We start from the raw sequence: 12,336 nt of genomic DNA, 5'->3' as shown, positions 1-12,336 counted from the left end.
AACGGATGGAGAATTGCTGGGTCCATGGCCGCGAATCGCACGGCGGTGGCCTGCAACGGACGCGCCGTACAACATGAATCCGGCCGTGCGCGGACCGGGTCTGCCAGATAGTGACCCCCTGTAACTCTCCTCACCGCTCCCAGACCACCCGCCCAGCAGTCCCCCAGGCCCCACCAAAGCCCCCCCCAACACAGCCAACCGTGGCGGCATTGGACACAGTCCGCGGCCGCCACGAAGGTTTGACTAAACCTCAGACCACAAGTGATCCACGCCGTCGGTAAGTCGGCCCATCGGTGGTGGAGCATTTGGGGGGGGGGGCTTCAGGTGACGATCTGAGGCCGTCCCAATGGCGTGTGGCACACTCACCGATCACCTTGTTTTGGAGGGGGCGGGGCATCTGAAAATAGGTGCCGCCCCTGATTTTGGTGTCAAGAAGGTTTCTCCGCCCAATCGCTGAATGCGATTTCTGCTTCGGCAATCGGAGAATCCCGCCCTCTGTGTTTGAAGACCAGGAGCTTAGACCCGTCATCAAGCTCAAGGTCTGCAGTGCAGTTGTGCTACTCGCCCTCCGATATGACTCGGAAGTGTGGACTATATACAGGAGGACAACTCAGGAGAGGTACCACCAGTGCTGACTGCGCAAAATCCTGCAAATCCATTGGCAGGCTAGGCGCACCAATGCAAGTGTTCTCACTCAGGCCAACACCCCAGCATCAAAGCATTGGCCACATTCGATCAGCTCCGCTGGGTGGGCCACACATCATCCACATGTCTGACACAGGGTTCCCAAACCAGGCGTTCTATTTGGAGTTTTGAAATGGCAGGCGAGCCCCAGGAGGGCAGAGGAAAGGCTTCAAGGACACCCTCAAAGCCTCCTTGAAAAAGTACAGCATACCCAACAGCATCTGGGAATCGCTGATCCAAGACTGTCCGAAGTGAAGGGAAAGCATGCGGGAAGTAGCTGAACATGTCGAGTTTCATCGTCGAGAACAAGATGAGGTCAAGTGGCGACAGTGAAAGGAGCGCGTGACAGCACAGGCATCCCACCCAACCACGCCTCCTACCACCATCTGCCCCACCTGTGACAGAGACTATAGGTCAGGCACTGGACTCCTCAGTCACCTGAGAATTCATTGTTACTGTGGAAGCAAGTCACCCTCAACCCCGAGGAACTATCTAAGCAAAGAGACCCGCTGGCCTACATTGGTTCCCAAACTAACGATGCCTTGATTTTAAAATTCTCCTAGGATCAATATGAATTTGCATTCTGCACAAATCGTAAACATTGGTGTGTGTAATCCACAAAAATGCTGCGGACATTAAACATTGGGATTTCACTGCAGAAAGTGAGAAACAGAAATTGGAATGATTTCGGAGTCCTCAACCCAGCTTGGAGACAGGGGTAAATAGATATGGGGCTGAATTCTCCGTTCAGCACGCCGGCGGGATGCTCCTTTGTGCCGACCAGTCAATGGGGTTTCCCATTGTGGGGCAGCCCCACGCCGTCAGGAAACACCCGGGCTGCCAGCAAAATGGAGCATCCCGCCGGCGGAGAATCCAGCCCATGGGCTTTGGGTTTTACTGATCCTTTCATGGGCTGTAAGCATTGCAGCAAGGCCAACATTTGTTGGCCGTCAATTTACGGCGAAAATGGTAGTGAGCCATCCATCTTTTTGATCTGCTGGAGTGCATATTCTGTAACTACATCCATGGTGCTGTTAGCAAGTATGATGAATGTAAGCGACTGTTATGTTATATTTCATAGAATTTATCATAGAATTTACAGTACAGAATTTGTGGCAGTAATGTTATTAAAAGCCCTGATTTCTAATACATACAGGCAGCAGGTCTGTTAAATATGCAATTAAGGAGTCATGAAAGGTGAGGTAATCATTGATTTTAACCATTTATTGTTGACAGAGAGATGGCTAAGGAAACATTGTTTTGATCGTTGGAGGTTCTGTGGTTTGTAGATAATTTGAGGGATTGTGTTTAGTTTGAGGTAAGCAGGTCATGGGACATCTTAGCGGGATACAAATTATGGAATTAATGGGAGGAGTCAGGTCTGTCAGTAGTTTTTTGGCAATTCCGCCATAAGATTTGAGTCTGATAGAAGGATTTCCAGGTTGTTCCTCAAAGGGTCTCTCTGCAAAGGTCTGCACAGAAAACATCAAGTAACCCTGATGGACAACTTTATCTATGAATGGATTTTGAACGATAATGAGTTGCATAGTTGGAAAATATATAGTGGCGGTTGTAGCTAGGGAGATAACGTTTTTTCCTTTTATTTAAGAGCTATTTAACTGTTAATTGTAAAGATATGTTTTGACGTTAATGTGGTTAATTCTGTGTTTATATTAAAATTGGTTTGAATGTAAAAGGTACCTATTGGTCCGAGTCATCACTGCTGGGAGTGAAGAATCCTTTCCTCGCAGTTTTACGAATTGCAAATTGTTTGGGGATTCTTGTCCGGTATTCCAACAAAAAAATGGGGTCTGGTCTGATATCCTAACACAAGGGATATGCAAACCAATCTGGAGGCCATTTAACAGCCACAGGTTGGGCCGCCTCAAGTGGGGCCCATTTTAAACTCACTACAAGAGCGCAGTAGAAAGCTTAATTTCTACAGTGACTCACGAAAGGCAAAGGCCTGGAACCTGGGGGAGGGCAGCCCTTCTCTTTTCAGATATGGACTTGGAGGTGCTGACGGAGGCTGCGAGTGGGACGGTGTTCTTCTTGAGGGTGGCAGGATGTGGCCACCCATCCAGACTAATTGTAGTTGAACAGGGGTACCACCGACTGTGGCAGAACCATGGTGGGAAAATGTTGGATCGAGTGCCGGAACAAGTTCAATGATGTGATGCAATGTGGCAAGGAGACTGCTCCACCTGTCTTCGAAACAGTTCTCTGGGTATTCAGCCTCCAGCAGACACGCCATTTTATGAGCCTCAGGGCACATGTCGCCCAAGAACATAGGATGCTTGTGTGTAAAAGCCAGTTACTGACCCCTCAGAATGGTTCAGAGCCAAAGGGCAGCTGAGGACATCTCACCACTGATACATGAAGCCTGCAATGAAATTGGAGCAGCTACCATTGGGCCTGACCTCTCTCTCTTTTGTCCTTACAAGACCACACAATGCCCAATGGAGGGTCCAAGTGGGTGGCAGGCTTCCCAACCTTCAAACCATTAGATCAATGGAGGAACAAGCGAGGGAAATAGCCAAGTTAACAGACCAGGAGGAAGTTGACTGTGGCACTTTGGCGATGGCAATTAAAGAGAAATGTATTCATTAAGGAGCTGTACAGCACCCTATCCTGTCTGACAACATACCCAACAGTGAGCTGCATTTGTAACTTCAACACTGCGGAGCCTGCTGCCCTCTAGGGCTAGATCCCGGATTGCCTTGATCCACTACAGTTCGCCTACCGCTGCAACAGGTCCACAGTAGACACCATCTCCATGGCCCTGCACTCTACCCTGAAACAAAGATAACAAAGACACCTATGTCAGACTCCTATTTATCGACTACAGCTCAGCCTTCAACACCATCATTCCTATGAAACTCATCTCCAAACTCCGTAGCCTTGGCCTTGGCTCCTCCCTCTGCGGCTGGATCCTGAACTTTCTAACCCACAGGCCACAATCAGTAAAGATAGGCAACAACACCTCCTCCACGACCAACCTCAACACCGGTGCCCCACAAGGCTGTGTCCTCAGCCCCCTACTATACTCCTTATACACCTATGACTGTGTGGCCAAATTCCCCTCCAACTCGATTTTCAAATTTGCTGATGACACCACCGTAATGGGTCGGATTTCAAACAATGACGAGACAGAGTACAGGAATGAGATAGAGAATCAGGTGAACTGGTGCGACGACAATAATCTCTCCCTCAATGTCAACAAAACGAAGGAGATTGTCATCGACTTCAGAAAGCGTAGTGGAGAACATGCCCCTGTCTACATCAATGGGAACGAAGTAGAAAGGGTCCAAAGCTTCAAGTTGTTCGGTATACAGATCACCAGCAGCCTATCCTGGTCCCCCCATGCCGGCACTACAGTTAAGAAAGCCTTTGGGGCGGCCCGATGCCGGAGTAGGGGAGAATCCCGCCCATGATATCGTCACGCGGTGCACTTTAGTGAATGGCTGATGAGGTTAATCCTTGAGAGAGGTTTTGCCACAAATGGCCGCATATAAAGCTATCGAGAGACATGGTGGGATGTTGTTCTCTGCATTGGTGCTTGTTGCCAAGCCACTAAAGCCACCGGTCACCGTGGTAATGCTTGGAAACCCACAGGAGGTGTCACCATTATCCTCTGTCATTTGCCAGTGACTCCCAGGTGCAATAATCGATGTCTGGGGCTTCATGTCACGTTTGCAAGCATCCTCAAAGCGGAACTTTGAGAGTCCTGCTGGTTGGCCGAGTCTAGCTACCTCATTGTACAGAAACTCTTTGGTTATGAGACTGTTTCCCATCCTGTAGATGTACCCGCGCCGATGTAGCAAGCTCCCTTTGATGGGTTGCTAACAAACTTGGGAGCTCTGCCTTTGAGAGGTCGGCCGCCTTTGTGATTTTGTCCTGCCGGCATGTGCCTGTAATGCACTGCAGACGGTGAAGATTAAAATTACTGAGCTTCTTTTCTTGAAGGTTGTAAGTCAACCATGATTCACAGCCACGCAGCAAGGTGCAGAGAACGCCAGCTTCATAAACCATCAGCTTGGTCCTCAGGGGAACTTTGATGTTGTGCCATGTACATTTCATAAGTTGGTCAAAGCTGGTAGCTGCCCCTATGCATGAGTCAAGTTCTGCACCAAGGCGGCACGATGGTTAGCACTGATGCCTCACAGCAGCAGGGACCCTGGTTCAATTCTGGCCTTGAGTGTCTGTGTGGAGTTTTCACTCTCTTCCCCTGTCTGCGTGGATTCCCTCCGGGTGCTCCGGTTTCCACTCACAGTCCGAAGAAGCACGGGTTAGGTGGATTGGCTGTGCTAAATTGCCTCTTAGTGTCCAAAGATGTGCAGGTTATGTGGGGTTATGGGATAGGATGGGGTATTGGACCTGGGTGGGGTGCTCCTTCAGAGAGTCAGTGTAGACTCGATGGGCTGTATAACCTCCGTCTGCACTGTAGGGATTCTATCAAGGGACAGACTGTCTGTCAGTGAGGACCTGAGGACAGGGCAGCATGGTCGCACAGTGGTTATCACAGTTGCTTCACAGCTCCAGGGTCCCAGGTTCGATTCACGGCTTGGGTCACTGTCTGTGCGGAGTCTGCACGTTCTCCCCGTGTCTGCGTGGGTTTCCTCCGGGTGCATATCACAGTCCAAAGATGCGCAGGTTAGGTGGATTGGCCATGCCAAATTCCCCTTTGTGTCCAAAAAGATGGGGTGGGGATTACTGGGTTACAGGGATAGGGTAGAGGTGTGGGTTTGGATAGGGAGCGCTTTCCAAGGGCTGGTGCAGACTCGATGGGCCGAATGGCCTGCTTCTGCACTGTAAATTCTATGATTCTAAGTAGAACTTGCTGAGTAATTCCAGCAGATTGTTATTCAGTGTGGTCAGCGGCAGAGATGCAGCATGTTGTCCCATGACCACGATTTTCCCGACGCTTAATGTCAGGGAGAACAGGTTTCAAGGCGCAGTAGAGGCAGCCCATGACACTTTGTAGCTGCTTTCCCGTGTGGGTGACAAGTGCAGCAACATCAGCATGGAGGTGTTCTGTGATCAGGACACAATGCGTTTCTGCCTTCACTATCAGCCGAGATAGATTCAGTCTCGCAAGAAAAAAAATATCCGATTGTGTCTTTCAGAACAACCTCAGCCGAATAGGAATAAAATGTAACCTCGAATGTTGCTCACTTGTGTGACCTTGTTTAACAAGTGTAACTGTGCTCCATTGCACAGAACCTGGCCAAAGCTGAGTTGTTGTGATATTGTTAAACTGCGAATCAACCTATAAAAGTTGAACTCTGTCAGTTCATAATAATTACTCAAGTATTTCATGCATTGCTTAATGCTTAATGTTATGGTGGCATTAAATGTGTTATCATAGCTGTGCTCATAAATTGATGTTCGTACATCAATCTGACTTCATTTATGATGTCTGGCAAGAGGGAGAGAAACAGCTAATTTGCGCGATGGTGTGCAGCTTTCCTGCTGTGACAGGGATGGTTTGAATAATTGTGATTAAACTTTGAAACTAGATGGTTCAAACCAGTTACGTTTTCAGCACTGAATAAAAAAATCAAGGCGGAAGGTAAATCACCAGTTATGCTTTCTGGCATGGCACTCGCGATTGGGTGGAGAGGGGCTTGTTGAGGAAGTTATACCAATTCTTCTGGCATAGATCATTAATTTTCTGTCTAGTGTTCTGACAAACACTCTCAGTGATGTATCACTCCCTCCGTTATGTCCACTGAAATTCAGTGGATGGCACCCTGGCCTCCAATTCAGCAGGTTATGGGGTCAAGCCCTGACACAGAGATTTGATTGCAGAATCTAATGCTGCACTTTGAGAGGTTCTGTTTTTCAGATAAGGTCTCATCTGTAATGATAATAATAATCTTGGAATTATCATAGAATTTACAGTGCAGTGCAATAATTGCTTATTGTTACAAGTAGGCTTCAAATGAAGTTACCGTGAAAAGCTCCTAGTTGCCACACCCGGCGCCTGTTCGGGGAGGCTGGTACGGGAATTGACCCCGCGCTGCTGGCCTTGGTCCTCTTTTTTAAAAAAAAATGATTTATGTGTTGTGGGTTCGCTAGCTGGGCCAACAATTTGATACCCATCCGTAGTTGCCCTTGAGAAGGTGGTAATGAGCTGATTCTTGAACCGCTGCAGCCTCTGAGGGGTACGTACACTAACGATGCTGCTAGCACAGTGGTTAGCACTGTTGTTTTACAGCGCCAGGGTCCTGAGTCGAATCCCGGTTTGGGTCACTATCTGTGCGGAGCCTGCACGTTCTCCCCGAATCTGCGTGGGTTTCCTCCGGCTGCTCCGATTTCCTCCCACAAGTCCATGTTGATTTGCTGACCATCAACCATTAGCGCAGTGCTCAGCACTGTTGCTTCACAGTGCCAGGGATCCGAGTTCGATTCCCGGCTTGGGTCACTGTCTGCGAGGAGTCTGTACCTTCTCCCCATGTCTGCGTGAGTTTCCTCCGGGTGTTCTGGTTTACTCCCACAAGTCCCGAAAGACGTGCTTGTTAGGTGCATTGGACATTCTGAATTCTCCCTCAGTGTACCCAAACAGGCGCAGGAGTGTGGTGACTGGGGGCTCTTCACAGTAACTTCATTGCGGTGTTAATGTAAGCCTACCTGTGACACTAATGAAGATTATTATTGTTGTTATTATTAGGGAGGGAATTCCAAGATTTTGCCCCAGTGGTAGTGAAGGAAAAGCAATATACTTCCAGTTCAAGATGGTGAGTGACTTGGAGGGGAACCCCCAGGTGATGGTGTTCCCAGGTATCTGCTACACTTGTCCTTCTAGATGTTAGTGGTCGTGGGTTTGGAAGGTGCTGCCTGGGGAACCTTGGTGAGCTCCTGTAGTGCATCTTGTAAATGGTACAAACGGGTATCTCTGTTTGTCAGTGGTGGAGGGTTTGCATGTTTGCGGAAGGGGAAGCAATCAAGCGGGTCTTCTTTGTCCTGGATGGTGTTGAGCTTCTTGAGTGTTGTTGGAGCTGTGCTCATCCAGGCAAGCGAAGAGTTTTTTATCACACTTCTGACTTGTGCGTTTAGATGGTGGACAGGCTTTGGAGAATCAGGTGGTGAGTTACTCGTGGCACGATTCCAAGCCTTTAATCTGCTCTTGTAGCCATTGTATTTGTGTCCCTCTATTAATTTCTCTCTCATGTACGCATCAAGCCTCCTCTTAAATGAGCAACGTTGCCTTATCATCCAATATACAGTGCAGAAGGAGGCCATTCGGCCCATTGAGTCCGGCTCTTGGAAAGAGCACCCTACCCAAGCCCACACCTCCACCCTATCCCCATAAGCCAGTTACCCCACCCAACACTAAGGGCAATTTTGGACACCAAGGACAATTTAGCATGGCCAATCCACCTAACCTGCACATCTTTGGACTGTGGTTTGGACTGTGGGAGGAAACCGGAGCACCCGGAGGAAACCCACGCACACACGGGGAGGACGTGCAGATTCCGCACAGACAGTGACCCAAGCCGGGTATCGAACCTGGGACCCTGGAGCTGTGAAGCAATTGTGCTCACCACTATGCTACCGTGCTGCCCTGATCTTCTTCAACATCTGCATCACTCTTGCTGTAAAGATATACCTTCTAATTCTCTATCGGACCTGTTGGTGGCTATCCTATATACCCTCTGGTTTTGAAATCATTGACAAGTGAAATGTTTCTCCCATTGATTCAATTGAACCCCTTCATAATTTTGAAGATTTCTACTAGGTCTCCCCGTTAGTCACCTTATTCCAGAGAAAAGAGACTTGCAGTCGATTCTTGTTGGTTTTAATCTCTCAATTCTAGTGACGCTGTTGTAAATATTTTCTTCACTTTTTGCAGTCATTTAATATTTTAGTTAGTATTGGCACCAAAACTGCACCTGGTATTCCAAGTGTGGTCCAACCGAGGTTCTTTTTTAAATATTCATTGACGGGATGTGGGCATCGCTGGCTCGGACAGCATTTATAGTCCATCCCGAATTTCCCTTTGGAAGGTGGTGCTGAGCTGCTACCCCGGTTATCTTTTTAACCCTTCATGTACATGTAAAGCAACTTAGGTTTTTCCTTTATTTTACCTGTCAGTATTCTTTCGTGTTCCCTTTTTGCTCTCCAAATTTCCTTTTTATGTTCCTTTTTTGCACATTCTATACACCTTGAGGATTCTACCGTTTAGAACCCTCGCCAGCTGCCATAAACCTCCCTTTTTCTCCTTGTCCAATGCCGTATATCCTTCAATATCCAGGTTTCACTGGATTTGTTGGTCCCACCCTTTTTCTTGATTGGACCATGTTGGTCCTGCACTCTACCTTCTTGAAAGTGTCCCACTGTTCTGTCACAGATTTATCAATGTATCTTCGCCCAATCAACTCTGGCTAAATCTCATCTGATCTTATTAAAATTGCCCTTGCCCCAGTTTTGAACTTTGATCTCAGGCTCATCCTTGTCCTTTTTCATAACCACCTTGCATCCAACTGAATTATAATCGCTGTCTGCACAATGCTCCCCCATTAATACTGCAACCACTTGCCTGCTTCGTTGCCTAAAATTAAGTCCCCTCTCTTGCAGGACCTTCTACGTGCTGGTTTAAAAAAATCTCCTGGAGGCATTTTAAGAATTCCGCTCCCTCTAAACCTTTTACATTATGGTTACCCCATTTAATGTTGGGGAAGTTAATCCCCTACTATCACAACCCGATTACCTTTACATTTCTCTGGAACATTCCTCTATATCTGCTCTTCTATTTCTCTTGGACTGTAATGGGACTTATAGAACACTCCCAGCAATGTGATTGTTCCTTTTTGGTTTTTAAGTTCTACCCATATGGCCTCAGTTGAAGAGCCTTCTAAGATGTTGTCCCTCCTTACTGTAATTCATTGTTTGATCATCTTTTACCTCCTTCCCTATCTCATCAGAAGATACTGTATCCTCGAATATTGAGCTGCCAATCCTGCTCCTCCATCAACCATGTTTCAGTGACAGAAATGGCATTATACCCTCTTGTTTTAATTTGTGCCCTCAATTCATCTGCCTTGTCCGCCAGACTCCTTGCATTAAAATAAATACCATCCAATCTTGCCAAGCTCCCTTGTGACTTAACTTGTCTGGACATTCTATGCCTTCCTGACTCACTTGATGTCTCTGATAATTTTGACTGTGCATTTATCCCTGCTGAACCTTCTCTCAGGTTCCCAGCCCCTTGTCAAGTTAGTTTAAACTTTTCCAACAGCACTCACAAACCTCCCTGCAAGGACACTGGTCCCATTTTGTTTCAGGTGCAAACCGTCCACCTTGAACAGGTCCCACTGTCCTCAAAAACTGTCCCAAAAGTTATATCGTTCAGGAGAATTCAAGAAAGAGTAAACAAAATGTTCTGTGTTAAAGGAACAATCACAGTAATTAGTTTTAAAGGGGAACAGTAGACTTCTGAGGTCGGTGAAACATTTGATTTCATTTTAATACAGTCTGGGAATCGAGAGTTAAATTAGTTGTGAGTACAAAATCCAAGACTTACGTTATTAGTACCTTTCACCGTGAAGACCGACACATAGTATTTGTTGAACACCTCTGCCATTTCCTAGTTTCTCCATCATTATTTCCCCTCTCTCATTCTCTAAGGGGCCTCCGATGTTCACTTTAGCCTCCTCCTTCCATTTTATACATTTAATGAAGCTCTTACTGTCCATTTTTATATTTCTTGTTAGTTTACCCTCATTATTTATCTTTCCAGTGATGTCATGTCAGAGCAAGAAGAATGAAAAGTGGCTCCTGGCTGGGTCTTTGTTTTTGATCCCATTTACCGGACTTTTCAGGGGTTTTGATGACCAAACGTCCGTTGTGAATTTCGGAACTGGTTGATGGAGTCATGACGAAAACCTCATCAAAGAAGCTCGCCTCAAAGAAAGCTCAGGAGGGTAGCCCTTTGAAGGAAAGTGAAGGAAGGAAGATGGCTGCCGCGCCCATTACTTTAGGCACGTTGGTGGAATGATGGCGCAGGTGGCTGAGAAGTTTGACAAGAAAATGGATTGGCAGTTCCAATGACAGGGAAAGGAGATTAAAAAAATCCTTTGAAGCCACTGTCGAAGAAACTTTGATGCGGAAGAGAATCAAGCATTGAGAAAAAATAGGATCAACACCAGTTGCCGATCGTTTCCAATGTTCCGGCCCCCCACTGGCATGAGGATTGAGCTTCATGCACCAGTGGGACAATGCAAATGATGGGTCATTAAGACCCATTTGCATCCTATAACGGGCCGGGCAACATATTCTCTGAGCTCTCGTGATTCTCCATTTCTCTGGGCCAGGAATCACACGGGCAATTTTTGGTGCAGGTCCTGACAAGCGTCAATCTGATGCTGTGAAGCTCACAGTGAGCCAAGGGGTTAATTCTTTAAGGGAGCTGTTCCCAACGTCCACCAGGGGTCCCCCACCACACCACAATGCAAGTTCTGCCAACCTCACCCCCATCAGATGCTTCCTGCCCCCCCACCCCCGCCACCAGAGATGGCCTAATTAAGTACTTTCCATTCTTCTCCCTTCACGGTTGAGTAACTTTGAAGTGGTCAGATGTGAAATTAACAGAAAGCACTTAAATATGTTTGAAGTGGTCCAGGAGCTGTCAATTAAAGCTTGATGTTCCTAAACATTGCAGTTAGATTCACTGCTGACACTTTAAAGTTGCTCAACTGTGAAGGGAGATGAATGGAACAATGCTGACACTGGGCACTGGATTCTCCATCTGCGGGACACTCCGCTTCACCGGCATGCACTCATGCCCATGGATTTCCCAACAGCATGGAGGTGCCAACAATGGGAAACCTCACTGGTCGGCTGCCGGTGGGGGCATGCCACACCAGAAATGAATGAATGGAGTGCAGATCAAAGATCTGTCTGAGGGGATTTAAATACAGCTGTCAGGTTTTCTCTGTCCAGGAATTGACAGAGAATTCCTCGCAATGTGCGCCGTGCAAAAATTTGCAAGGGTAAGGATTGCGAATTACTTCAGGGAGGGAATATCTAGTGCAATTCAGCTCCAGCGGAAGATCCAAATGGAAAATTCTGCCCCATTTCTCCTCATCTTCCCTCTAGAACTATGGCCAATAACTTAAAGTCTATGTTGATGGAGTCACTTGCCGTAGGGAATTTTGTTTCTTTATTTACCTGTAAAGGGCTTGATCATGTCATATAATAATGCTTTTACTAAGAAAACGTATATATTCATTATCCTGTGTAAATTCATGGGTATTGTTATAACCTGCCCGGATCCTATTCGCTGGGGACAATTGGTTATGCCAGGTTCTTTGGGGAATATGGGCCGGGATTCTCCGAGCATACGGCGGGTCGGAGAATCGCCAGGAGCACGGGAAATTCCCGCCAAGCCACTCCAACGCCCGCTGAAATAGGCCCTCGCGGCAATTCACCGCAGCGAGCGGCCGAACTCCCACCGGTGTGGTTTACATCTGGGGCAAAATTCTCCGTTATCGGATTAAAGTCCGCCGATCGGCGCAAAAAACGGCGCAAATCCGACTTGCGTCACGTCGGAAAAATGGGTCAATAGTCTCCGGCCCGAAATGGGCTAGCAGCGACGTAACGGGATCCGCGCTTGCGCAGTGGTTCACGCCGTGTAGCATCATACGCGCC

This window comes from Scyliorhinus torazame, chromosome 10, assembly GCF_047496885.1.
Source record: "Scyliorhinus torazame isolate Kashiwa2021f chromosome 10, sScyTor2.1, whole genome shotgun sequence".
Classification (NCBI taxonomy): Eukaryota; Metazoa; Chordata; class Chondrichthyes; order Carcharhiniformes; family Scyliorhinidae; genus Scyliorhinus; species Scyliorhinus torazame.
Note: the sequence above shows the minus strand (reverse complement) of the source record.